A 12547-nucleotide genomic window follows, 5' to 3' on the forward strand; every position below is an offset into this window, starting at 1 on the left:
TGAGGCTCAAGCTGCTTTTACTTCCTTGAAAGATCAATTTGTGTCTGCCTCCGTCCTGAAACACCCCGATCCAGCTTTACCCTACATATTGGAGGTAGATGCTTCTGAGATAGCAGTAGGAGCGGTACTTTCGCAGAGACAGGGCTCCAAGGCTTTATTGCACGCAGTGGCGTTCTTCTCCCACAGGTTAACCGAAGCCGAAAGGAATTATGATGTTGGGGACAGGGAGCTACTAGCAATCAAGGCAGCACTTGAGGAATGGTGCTATCTTCTGGAGGGAGCAGCCCACCCTATTCTGGTGTACACCGACCACAAGAACCTGGAGTACCTGAAGGTTGCCAAAAGATTGAAACCACGCCAGGCCAGATGGGCACTTTTCTTCACCAGGTTCACTTTCCACATCACTTACAGACCGGGATCAAAAAATACCAAACCTGATGTGCTGTCCCGGATGTTCAGTGAGCCTGAAGCTCCTTCTTCCCCAGATACCATTCTTGCTCCTAGGAACTTTCTGATGCTTCATGGAGATCTGCTGTCCCAAATCAGACAGGCATCTTCAACAACTCCCCTTCCAGCAGATGTCCCTCTACAGTCCAGAGACAAATTACTATGGTACAAGGATAAAATCTTTGTGCCCCAACAAACACGGGTTGCTGTTCTCAAATCCTGCCATGATCACAAGTTAGCTGGCCACTTCGGGATACACAAGACCTCCGAACTGCTCCAACGCACATTCTGGTGGCCTCAGCTGGGGGAGGATTGTAAACACTATGTGGAATCATGCATTACCTGCATCCAAAACAAGGGCAGCAAGACTAAGACTTGGGGGTTGCTAAGACCTCTTCCTGTTCCAGAAAGACCATGGAGGATGATCTCCATGGATTTTATCGTTGAATTACCACCATCTGAGGGCTACACCACTATTTTTGTAGTGGTTGACAGACTTTCCAAGATGGCCCACTTCTTGCCCATGAAGGGTACCCCCTCTGCTTCAGAGACTGCGGGGATCTTTATCAAAGAAATTGTAAGGCTCCTTGGTATACCTGCGAATATTGTGTTTGATCGAGGGGTGCAATTTACCTCCAAGTTTTGGAGAGCTCTATGTGTATCCCTGGAGATTGACCTCTCCTTCTCTTCTGCTTACCATCCTCAGACTAATGGTCAGACTGAACGAACTAACCAGACCTTGGAACAATACTTACGGTGCTATTCCTGTTTTTCCCAAGATGACTGGGTTCCCCTATTACCTCTGGCTGAGTTCGCCTACAATAATTCTGTTCGCTCTGCAACTAATCAGTCTCCATTTTTTGCGAACTATGGTTTTCATCCCTTGTTTTTGTCCAACAACGTTCCTTCCGGAGTGTTCGGTGCCAGCTGTCCAGGAAACCTTGAGTTTTTTCAGTGCTAACAACAGGCTACTCCAAGAGACCATGTCAAAGACTCAGGAACGAAACATGGCGACATTTGATAAGAAGAGGAGAGGGGAGCTTAATCTGAAGATAGGAGATCATGTCTGGCTGTCTACCCTGAATCTGAAGTTGGCATGCCCTTCCAAGAAACTGGGCCCTAAGTTTGTGGGTCCCTTCCCAGTGGTAAGGAAGATCAACGATGTAGCCTATGAATTAAAATTACCGGAGTCATTTCGTATTCATCCAGTCTTTCATGTGGCCCTCCTTAAACCTTCAGTTCTGGATTCCTTCCTTAACCGAAACACTTGTCCTCCTGAACCTGTACTCATCGACGGTGAGGAGGAATTTGAAGTGGAATCAATCACATTGCCGGAAAAGATGCAACCAAATTCAATATCTGGTCATATCTGAACCAGAGACTAACATCCACGCCAAAAGACAAATTCTAGCCTTTAAGAGAGCTCATCCTAGTAAAATGGCCCAGTTGGGCATCCTGAGGCTGCCCATTGGAGGGGGGCAATGTCAGGAAAAGCCTTTTCACAAAGTTTCTGCAATTTGAGGTGTAAAAGAGTGCCTGTGCACAGAAGCGCCATCCGGCGCATGCGCAATAACGCCAGTAGTGGCGCACAGGCTCCCTGTGACAGCACTTGGCGCCAAGATGTGCTATTTAAAGGGGACTGTTCCATTGCTGCCTTGCTGTCCGGACTACAGCTTTCCTGAAGACCCCTACTGCCTTGTTACCCTGTATTTGCTATCTGATACCTGTTGGACTGTTCCTGACTACCCTGTTTGCTGCCTGCCCTGATCTCAGCTCTGGACTTTGACTATTCTCCTGGATTTACCTTCTGTACCTGATCTGCCCGCCTGTGTTTGACCCGGCCTGCCTGTACCCTGCTGTCTCCATCCTGCCGCTGGACTACAAGACACCTCCCTGCTGTCTACATCCTGCTGCTGGACAACAAGACACCTCCCCGCTGTCTCCATCCTGCTGCTGGACTACAAGACACCTCCCCGCTGTCTCCATCCTGCTGCTGGACTACAAGACACCTCCCCGCTGTCTCCATCCTGCTGCTGGACTACAAGACACCTCCCCGCTGTCTACATCCTGCTGCTGGACTACATGACACCTCCCTGCTGTCTACATCCTGTTGCTGGACTACAAGTCACCTCCCTGCTGTCTGCATCCCGCTGTCGGACTACAGGACACCTTCTTACTACCAGATCCAGCCCTCCGCTCCAACCTTCCAGTCAGGCACTTGTGCCCCTTCGCACTCCCGAGCTCCTGTCATCACTACCAGGGGTTCCCGAGTCGGAGGTATACGAGAGGCCATTCCCTGCATTCCGGGCTCTACCTACCAGGTACGTGACAGTTATGTTCCCAAGATTGTTTTAGGGAATCATTAACCTTGTTGATGTTAGGAAAAATTTGGATTCCTAAACCCCATGGAACAATTGAGCTTTCAGAGTATTTTTCGAAATACGACTTATGCCAATAAATGCGTACCTTCTTTTCAAGGAGGCGTTGCAACCTCATGAAGTCACGATCCAAATCTACATCAGAAATATTAGCCTCTGTCTGGGATGACTGAATCTTTGTCATAAGGCCATCCCAGGCCTGACCACAAAAACCTGCCATGACAGTCATTGCCTAAAAAACACAGGCGCAAGGGCCCAAAATTCCTTTATACTTCAAAAAAGGATCAATATATATATCAAACACATACAGAGAAAATTTTACCAATACCTAAACAGAAAGGTAAATACAAAAGAAAAAACAGTGTATACCAGAGAGACACAGTTTGAAAAACCTGGATATATTAGAATCAACAACATAAATGTCAAAGTTTATCTAAAAGGACACACACAAACACCTTGTAAGGTGTGATCGCACACTGCTGTTTAAAGAAAAAGGGGGAGTTGGTGGTATGTGTGTCTCTGATTAGATAAGGCACCTCATCCCAGCAAGGTATTAGATTGAAGTGGAAGGCTATAGTCGATCCCTACTTAAACAGACCTTTAGTAGAGTGGTTAAGTTGAACAAGCGGGATCTTATCCACTCTAAACAACCTTCTAAATCTAATCGATCAGTTCGAATTATAACCCAGTTTTCCAAACAACACATGCAAACTAGAGCCGTTCTCAAAAATTTTGGCCCTTGTTGACGGCGGACTCCGCCATTTGCAAGCATGTTAAGGCCTATCCTGAGATCACTTACCGACAGGCCCCTTCTATGAGGGATCGACTGGTTACGAGCCATCACACACTAAAACAACCCGTTAACGTCACTAATACTGGTACTTTTTCTTGTGGGCGTTGTGTTATCTGCCCCTTTATTAGTAATTCTAAAACAGTAATCCTCCCCAATGGCCAAATTCAGTCTATAAAACATCGAATCACTTGTAGTACTATTGGAGTGGTCTATTTGGCCCTGTGCGTTTGTGGATGTTTTTAAGTCAGTAAGACGAAACGTCCTTTTTTTAAACGCATTAGGGATCATATTATGCCACTTTATAAACGACTGGCCACCACGGCCCTAAATAGACACATTGTCATTCAACACAATTGCGATCCTACCGTGCGATTTGCTGCGCTTGAGCATGTGCCCGCACATGTTCGAGGTGGCAGTATTGATATTGCCCTTTTACGATTAGAAACCAGATGGATACACTGCCTAGATGCTACCAAATATCCTTGTCTGAATGAGTATATAAGTTTCAAACCTTTCCTATAATAGTAATGTTAACAAATCGATTTATTATAAGTTTTAAAAATCCCCTTCTTCCCTATCTGGCCAACGCAAAGTTTCTCTAATGGTTGGAGGTTGTCCAATGTTCTGATAGGTTGGGGGAGCGCTTCAACGAAATTTTTTAACTGAAAATATCTCCACCTATTGAGGATCATAAGATCGCTTTTATTTTTTAACTCCTGAAATGAGCATAGTTTGCCTTTAATCATAACATCCTTTAGCTGAGCTCCTTCTTGCAAGATCCATCTCCCACTAAGAATCTCCATTCCTGGTGCAAAAAATTCAGTGTCCCTCAAAGGGATCAGAGGGGAGTTATACTCCCATTTCTCCCTTTTATACAACTTGTCCCTTGTTTTAAGAGTGTGTCTAGTGATTACATGTGCCCCAGAACTAAATTTCCTAAAGCGTGGAGGTATCCAAATTACTTTACTTAACTCTACTTTACTAATCGTGTTTTCCATTTTCACCCACCGCTTTTCTTTGTTTCCTTTTGCCCAATCTATAATTCTTAATAGAGTGATTGCTTCGTGATAACATCTTATGTCAGGTGCACCCCAACCCCCATTCTCTTTGTCTCTAACAAGTGTACTATAACTTATACGTGATTTTTTTCCCCCTCCAAATAAATTTTATAAAAAGTGAGTGCAATTTTTTAAGATATTCTTGTGGTAATGGAATGGGGAGCATTTGCATTTTAAATAAGATCTTTGGCAATATTACCATCTTAATGATGTTAATTCTACCCCCCCAGGACAGTTGTCCTCTTGTAATTCTACCCAACTCTCCCTTGACCTCATTAAGGAGAGGGACGAAATTAACCTGAAACAATGACTCTCTATTCGCTGTTATCTTTATCCCAAGGTAGTTTATCTCCTTTTTTGTACCACGCAAATGGGAACTCTTTGTGGACCGTACGATCTTTTTTATCCATCTTATTGATATCTAATATTTCAGATTTGGCTGGATTGATCTTAAAATTTGAAATTTCCCCATATTCTTTCAAGGTTTTAAGCAGATTAGGGAGAGTTATTCTCAGTCTAGTGATATAAAGAAGAATATCGTCTGCAAAGGCAGCCAATTTGTGTTCTTCTTCCCCATCAAATACTCCTGATATGTCCGGGTTCTGCCTTATCCTTTCCAGCAAGGGCTCAAGCGTTAACACAAACAAAAGGGGGGACAGTGGGCATCCTTGTCTCGTTCCGTTTGTCATTACGAACGGCTCAGATAGAGTTCCGTTAACCTTAACCCTTGCTGAAGGACATGTGTACAGCGCCCTTATCCGTCTGGTCATAATAGGCCCAAATCCTATCTCCTTCAGCATACAAAACATGAAGCCCCAGTCTACCCTGTCAAAAGCTTTCTCAGCGTCTATTGACAGGAGTAGCCCTGGGGCTCCACTCTCCCTCATTTTTTGGGTTACCATAAGGGTTCTGATCCCATTATCCCATCCCTCCCTACCTGGGGTGAATCCCACCTGATCTGGGTGTACCATATTATTCAGGATGTTCTTCACTCTCCCCGTGAGAATTTTCGCGAACAGTTTCGTATCTACATTGAGGAGCACTATGGCACACATTTGGTGGCAGTGTAGAAAAATAAGGGAATTCTGGGATAAGATAAGGGAAATTATAGGTGAGATAACCCAAATAGCTATCCCGGACGACCCATGGGCATGTTTATTTCACGGATTTAGAATGCCAACCGAATCATACCTAGGAACACTTGTACCACAAATGTTGAATGCAGCAAAAAATCTTGTTGTAAGACACTGGCAGGAGAAAAGTGGCCCAACTATACAAGAATGGTACGATAAAACAAATGAAATTCAGACTTTAGAATACCTGAGATACATTGACGAAGCGGAAGTGGAGGAGTATGAGGAAAAATGGAAGGGGTGGCAAAAATTTAAAAGCTCAATAAGGGCTGTAGAGGTCTTGGGAAATCAATAGACCCAGCTAATGAAGCTTTCGGGGAGTAGCCAGAGATGGGTATTGAGCAGCAGGAGTGGTGTCCACCGGGAGGGATTGATACAGTTAGTTTGGAGGTATACGGATGAAGGAAGAATAGGACTTTGAGGAGGTGGGGCGGGCTGGGGGGTGGGGAAGGGAAGGGGGGTTTAAGTTTCGACTCTACTGATAAAGTCGCTGAGGGAAGGTGCAATGCCGTAAGCATGCAGATTAGATAAAAGACACTTGTAATTAAAAAAAAAAAAAAAAATCTGCAACAGATGCCACCATGATGTGAGTAACGAGTCGGGAAAGTATTGAACAGCAGAGCTGAAACTTTTACCCCCGTAAATGGACACTGATGTGGCAAAAAAAAAAAAAAAAAAAATCGATTTTTTATTATTATTATTCTAACTATTCAATTGGTCTTTATTAGGCTCCTCTGTGGTCTGACCTGGTTCTTGTGTCTGGTCCCCCCCCCCCCCCCCATTTTCCATCTCTCTCCGCTTTTCTGCCATGTCGCTGGCCTTTTCAACCTCTTAGGGCCAACACACGTGCTGGCGCCTTTTCCCTTTTATCTTTATTACTATATATTTATTATTTCTTCTATTTTCCTTATTTTGGTATTACCCCTTCTATTCTTTTTCCCTTTACTCATACTTTTTTCCTTCCACTCTGTATTTTGTTTATTAGTATATCAGTTGGAGATTTATATATATATCTCTATCTATATATATCTCTATCTATATATCTCTACCTCCAAATATATGATTTGTTCATTCCTTAATTTTGTTTCCTTGTACCATTTATAATTGTCTTTGCATTCAACTGTATTATGATTATTTTATAACGCTGTGCATTATGTTACTTGGCGACTGTACAGCTGATTGAATTGCCTGGCTTCAGGAGCACGCCTTGCATTTCCTTATTCTGTTCTCCCCCTCCCATTTCCTCCTATTCCTGTCATCTCATTGATTTCTCTCCTCATGCCTCGTTCCCCACGTGGCCTTCGGCTTCCCATATGTTTTGGGTTGGTTCCTTATCACAGCCCGTGGCTGTATGGACACCTAAGGGCTGGCTCTCTACGAGAGCTAGCTCGCCTTTTGGCCTGTCTCCACCCCCAACCCTCCGCCCCCTCCTTCAGCCACAGTACCATTCTCCACCTTGGGTTTTGGGCCATCTCCGTCCCACGGGCTGGCCCAGATCCAAGCCACGCCCCTGACTGCCGTCCTATGACGCTTTCAGAGGACGCTAGGCATTATTGGAATTGTAGGCACACTGCGGTGGTAAGTGCGCAGGTGCACGGGCCGCTCTTTGTCCGCTCCTGATTGGCCGAATCTACTTGCCAATCAGGTGGGGGGGCTTTAAATAGGTTAGTAATTTGTCCGTAGTTGCAGACTTACCGTGACGCTGTACAAGCTGAAGTTACTACACAGGTAAACTTGCCCTTTGGGTGACCACACTAATGGCATAATGTGGTGACAACTGATCACAATAATTACTTATTACTAGGTTTGCTCACTGGAGGCCCTCTGTTTATGTCCAATAGGCTTATGCACTGTATCAGATGTGGATACCTTATGCACTTACTCCAGTTAGTGTTTTAATCTGAAGCTAACACGCTGCTTCTGATTACCTTTTCATTGCGGTTTGGCTTGTCCAGTTTCCTCTGCAGGTAGGATCTCTTTAACCAAGCTTATCCTAGTACCCTTGCTGCATAACATAAAACATTCTCTATTATTAGTAATCCACATTAATTTTCTTTCTAATTTTTATCTAGTGCAGCCAACCTACATAACAAGCTATTTGTTTAAATCGATCAATTATTATTGATCTTCTCAGCGTCCCGGTCACTCATTAGTATACCTTGTTTTTGGTAAGTACTCTTGACTGTCTCGTCCTCCTTTTCTTATTATAGATAGTTGAGCTCTTTAGCCTTATACGTATGTATTTCCACAGCTGTTTTCAAGGTTCTTTTTATCAAGCCCCCTGCAGCCACACTAAGGCAGTGAAGGACGACCCTCACATTACACGTTGTCCACCTGGCCCTGTGGGGCTCTGTGGGTATGTTGTGACAATCCTTAATTGATGTTACCTCCATCTTGGTTGGGATTATTTGGTCAGGGGAGACTGTATTTGTCTAATCTCTCTGCATTCATTGTAATAGCATGCACAACGTTATTTATATTATTTATTTTTATATCTTGTCATACTAATATAAGATTCTCTCTTTGTAGAATTACAACCTATCATATTCCCTGAGGACGCCAATGTTGTGGCGAAACTAGTAGGGATAATTTTTTCCATCCATTGGTTGTATTCATCTGCCTATGCTCCATTTTGTACTTATACCTTGTATGAATTGTATTTTTAAAACTTTTGTAATAAATTTAATTCTATCATTTGTACTGTTGTATTCTTGGCACCGCAATAATCCCATTACCTAGCCTTCCACAATAAAATGCACATTTTAGATTTTAGGCCTTAAGATTGCTTAAAAGACCCCAAAAATGGTATACTGTATTTTCTAAAAGAAGAGACCCTGGTAGAATAAAATGTTTTTTATAGTAGAAATAAAATTTGTAGAAATAAAATTATTTTTATAGTAGAAATAAAATTATTTTTACAATGTGTAACAGGAACAAGAAAAGGAGGGGAGAGAAACCATGCCATAAATAAGAAGGTGTACATCTTACATGAAAACAGATAGAATGTAACATCATAATGGTTACTATCACATAAAGTATGAGACAATATTACCATAGTGTACGAGAGAGCATGCTGGTGTTTTAAGAGGGACACTTCTCAAGGGAGAAGTGATGTTCATGGAGAGGGGAGACAAGGAATAGGTAACCGAGGGGAAATAGAAAGCAGAGAACTTTTACGTGCGACATAATGTGAATTATTATTAATCAAAATGAATATATTGGGATTGGCGGCTCTGTCTGGTCTAGGAACAATGTGAGCACATTTTACATGGGGAAGGCAGGTTATCCGCACTTAGATAAATCTTTAAAAGGAAGTCAAAGGGGGAGTGGGGTGCTTCTGGCATCAGACAAGCAGGGGAGCCAGAGTTTGGTTAATTTGCCCATTGTTAAATGCGTTTTAGCAAAACGAAATTCCATGTGGCAGAGGTCACTAATTGATGAGATAACAGAGAGTGGTGGGGGAGTAGGAATTTTCCAAGAGCGTGATATGGTTAAGCGGACTGCTATCAAAACATGTGTAACAATAGCATGAAATTTAGATGGCCAGGAAGATAGGCCTAGACCAAAGAGAGCTACCTGAGGATTAAGCACACATGAAACATTATTGAGGACATGTAGAAGGGTAGAGATATTCCTCCAAAAGAGGGCAATGTGGTAGCACTCCCACCAGCTATGGAAGATGGTGCCATCAATTTTGCAGTTCCTCCAGCATTTCGGGGAATGGGATGGATATATTCAGGCTAACCTGTGAGGCATATAATATCACTAATATATTTTCTTTACTGTTTCTCAGTGCGAGACATTCCTGGAAAAAAGAGAAGGAGTGCGCAGAGCTTGATACCAGGAGTTGAGGGACACGTCACTTTGAAGGGTGGTTTTCCCAAAAGTCCACAGGTGAGTGTTTTGTATTCGGGTCAGGGCAACATAGCAGATTATAAATATAGGAGTCGTGACCATGCGTATGATCACCAATCCACAATATTCTTAAAATGTGTAAATATACAATTTAAGCACAAAATGTAAAAAATATTAATAGAGTGACAGTCCATCAAATGTACATTGCTTATTGTGAAATAATGACAAAATTAGACAAAAGTCCATGTGCATAAAGTGAATATATATCACCCATGTGATAGAAAAAAGTCCATGTGAACTATGATTCCTGCCAAGAATAGACAAGAGTGCTTGATCCACCACCGTAGGTAAACAATGGCCACTTACCAGAAACTCATGATCCCCCCGCTACAGAGGATCAGAGAGAGCTGTTTAGAAGGATAATAATCTGGATTACAGCCATAAAGCCAGAAGCCTTGGAGTATGATGGCACATCAGAGACCTTGATACCGTAGTGAAGGAATTCCAACTGACCGGTAATAGGGCACCAACCCGCAGCAGAGTGGATATGATCATTAAAAGTAGAAAGGCTCCAATAGTGTAAAACCGTAAAACTTTTATTAAAATATAAATGAAAAACAATGCACTCACATGCTGATAGTATAAAGTAAGGGCCTGAAAATGTCTGGAGCGCCGGCCGGAAGCTCACAGACAACCCGTCCTACTGGTAGGATGGGTTGTCTGTGAGCTTCCAGCCAGCGCTCCAGACATTTTTTTTAATACACTTCACTTAAGTGCAGTTTCCCCCCCCCCTTTTTTCCATATAAATATAGGAGATCTCTTTAGTGCTGGTAGTGGACGAGGTGTAGAATGAGAGACTGTCTTTCGTTATTGTATTAGTGGTTAGGGACACGGAGGAAATAATGTGATGGACTTGCAGATAAATATAAAAATCCTTGCTAGGTATATGGGTAGTTAATATTTTTTATGTCACATAATATTAATGCATTTTTTTTCAAACCTGTGTTTTTCATTGAAAAATACACAAGTTCATTTTACTGCACACAAACAAAATATATGAACCAATATTTTGGTGCAATATAGAAGATGAGGTTGTGGGGGGCGTGGTTTGCCTTGGAAGAAGGAGGACGCTTAACCCTCGAACTCTAGCTGACAGTGACCACAATCAAGCTCCATCAGAGGCTCCAGACGAGCGTGCATGCCTTCTAAAATGGGGACCTCATTCCGCAATATCTTGGCTGACAGATCCCCCGCAATATCTTAGCTGACAGATCGCTTTCTCCCTGCGATCTTATCGAGCGGATAAGCCAGAAAATTCTAGTGATATTCGGGACACAGGCCAGCAACATGGAGGCGTCATCTCGGGCCCACTCGCTTCCCTCAGGCCCTACAGTAGCCAGCTCTACCTCAGCAATTGTGCCTCCTTCCTCCACCGAGGGCATCCAGCACCCATAGCAGCAGCTCAGCCTGAGTGACCTCTGAAGCATAGCGGCGGACATTAAGGACATCTGCCACGATCACTGATCTCCGCCATGACAGCCATGCTCTAGCTGACAGAGTACAGGAGGTTGAACGCTCCACAGCACACCAGAACACAGCTATCCAGAGATACCACCACACAGTGGATACACACACCCTCCAACTCCGGGACGTACAGTGCCATATGAAGGACTTGGACAACCGCGGCAGAAGACACAATCTACGGGTAAGAGACCTCCCCGAATCAGTTTAACCAGAGAAACTACTACCTGCAGTGTCAGGCCTGTTTATTAACCTTGACAGGCCTCCTACAACCTCAATTGAGGTGGAGTGCATCCACCGGGCTCTTAGACCTCGAGTCAGGGAGACAGACCCACCGCATGTAGTGTGCTGTCTGACAGACTTTAAACTAAAAAAGTAGATCATCCGCAAAGCTCGCAACAGGATCCAGCTCTCTCATGGAGGAAGCGAGATTCACTTCTTCACACATTCTACAAATTCTCTGAACCCGATGGATCCACTATCAGTGGAAATTCCCCTTCTGCCTTGCTGCTACATACCAGGGCCGAACAGCTTTATTAAAGGTTCCAGAAGATGTGGAATTTCGCACGGTCGGCATGAAACCTCTGCCTTCCAGAGAAGAACCAATGGAAGCACAAGATCAGTGCTACCACCGGCAACAGTCACCAACGGAAGAAAGATACCTCACTGCTATGAGGGACCAACATCAACATCTGAGCCCCACTAAATCTCCACAATCTCGAAGTGCACGGCATGATAAGTAAACCAATGTCAGCACCACATCTACCATCTGGATAAGTATTCACATACTTGTTACCTTTCCCCCCGTCTTGTTATGTGGCTATGATGCTTTTTGCTGTGGGATATCACAACAATCCCTCCCTTCCCCTTCACAGATCTGTCAACCGCTGTGAAGCTGGTGTGCAACAGTTAAGCCATCACCCTCTGGGCATACTTACCCGCCCCGCCTCCCTTCCCCCAGCTGTGGAACACTCACTCACTAATAGGAGCACTACCTCAACATTGTTTACAGGTTGGGTCTGCAACGCTCACCCCTGGGAGTCTATGCTTTTTTCCCTTTCCTCTCTACTCACACGAACAGCAACTGCATTCTGTGCTACATATCCCTTACCAAGAAGTGCTATTTAGGAGGAACTTCCTTTCATCCTCCCCCTGAAACTCAGCCTGAGTAATGTGCCTCTCTAAACAGTGTGCTGCCATACTTTACCTTGCAGTCAGCAGATATAAAGACTACTTCCCTGATGTCTGAATGCCTGCATAGCCTTCCCAGCTCCACTTCATTAGAGACATTGTTAACCCTATTGACTCTTTTTGTGCTCCTAATGTAGATGGACTCTCTGTTTTCTAAAGAAACATTAATTG

Source organism: Aquarana catesbeiana, linkage group LG05 (assembly GCF_042186555.1).
Source record: "Aquarana catesbeiana isolate 2022-GZ linkage group LG05, ASM4218655v1, whole genome shotgun sequence".
NCBI lineage: Eukaryota > Metazoa > Chordata > Amphibia > Anura > Ranidae > Aquarana > Aquarana catesbeiana.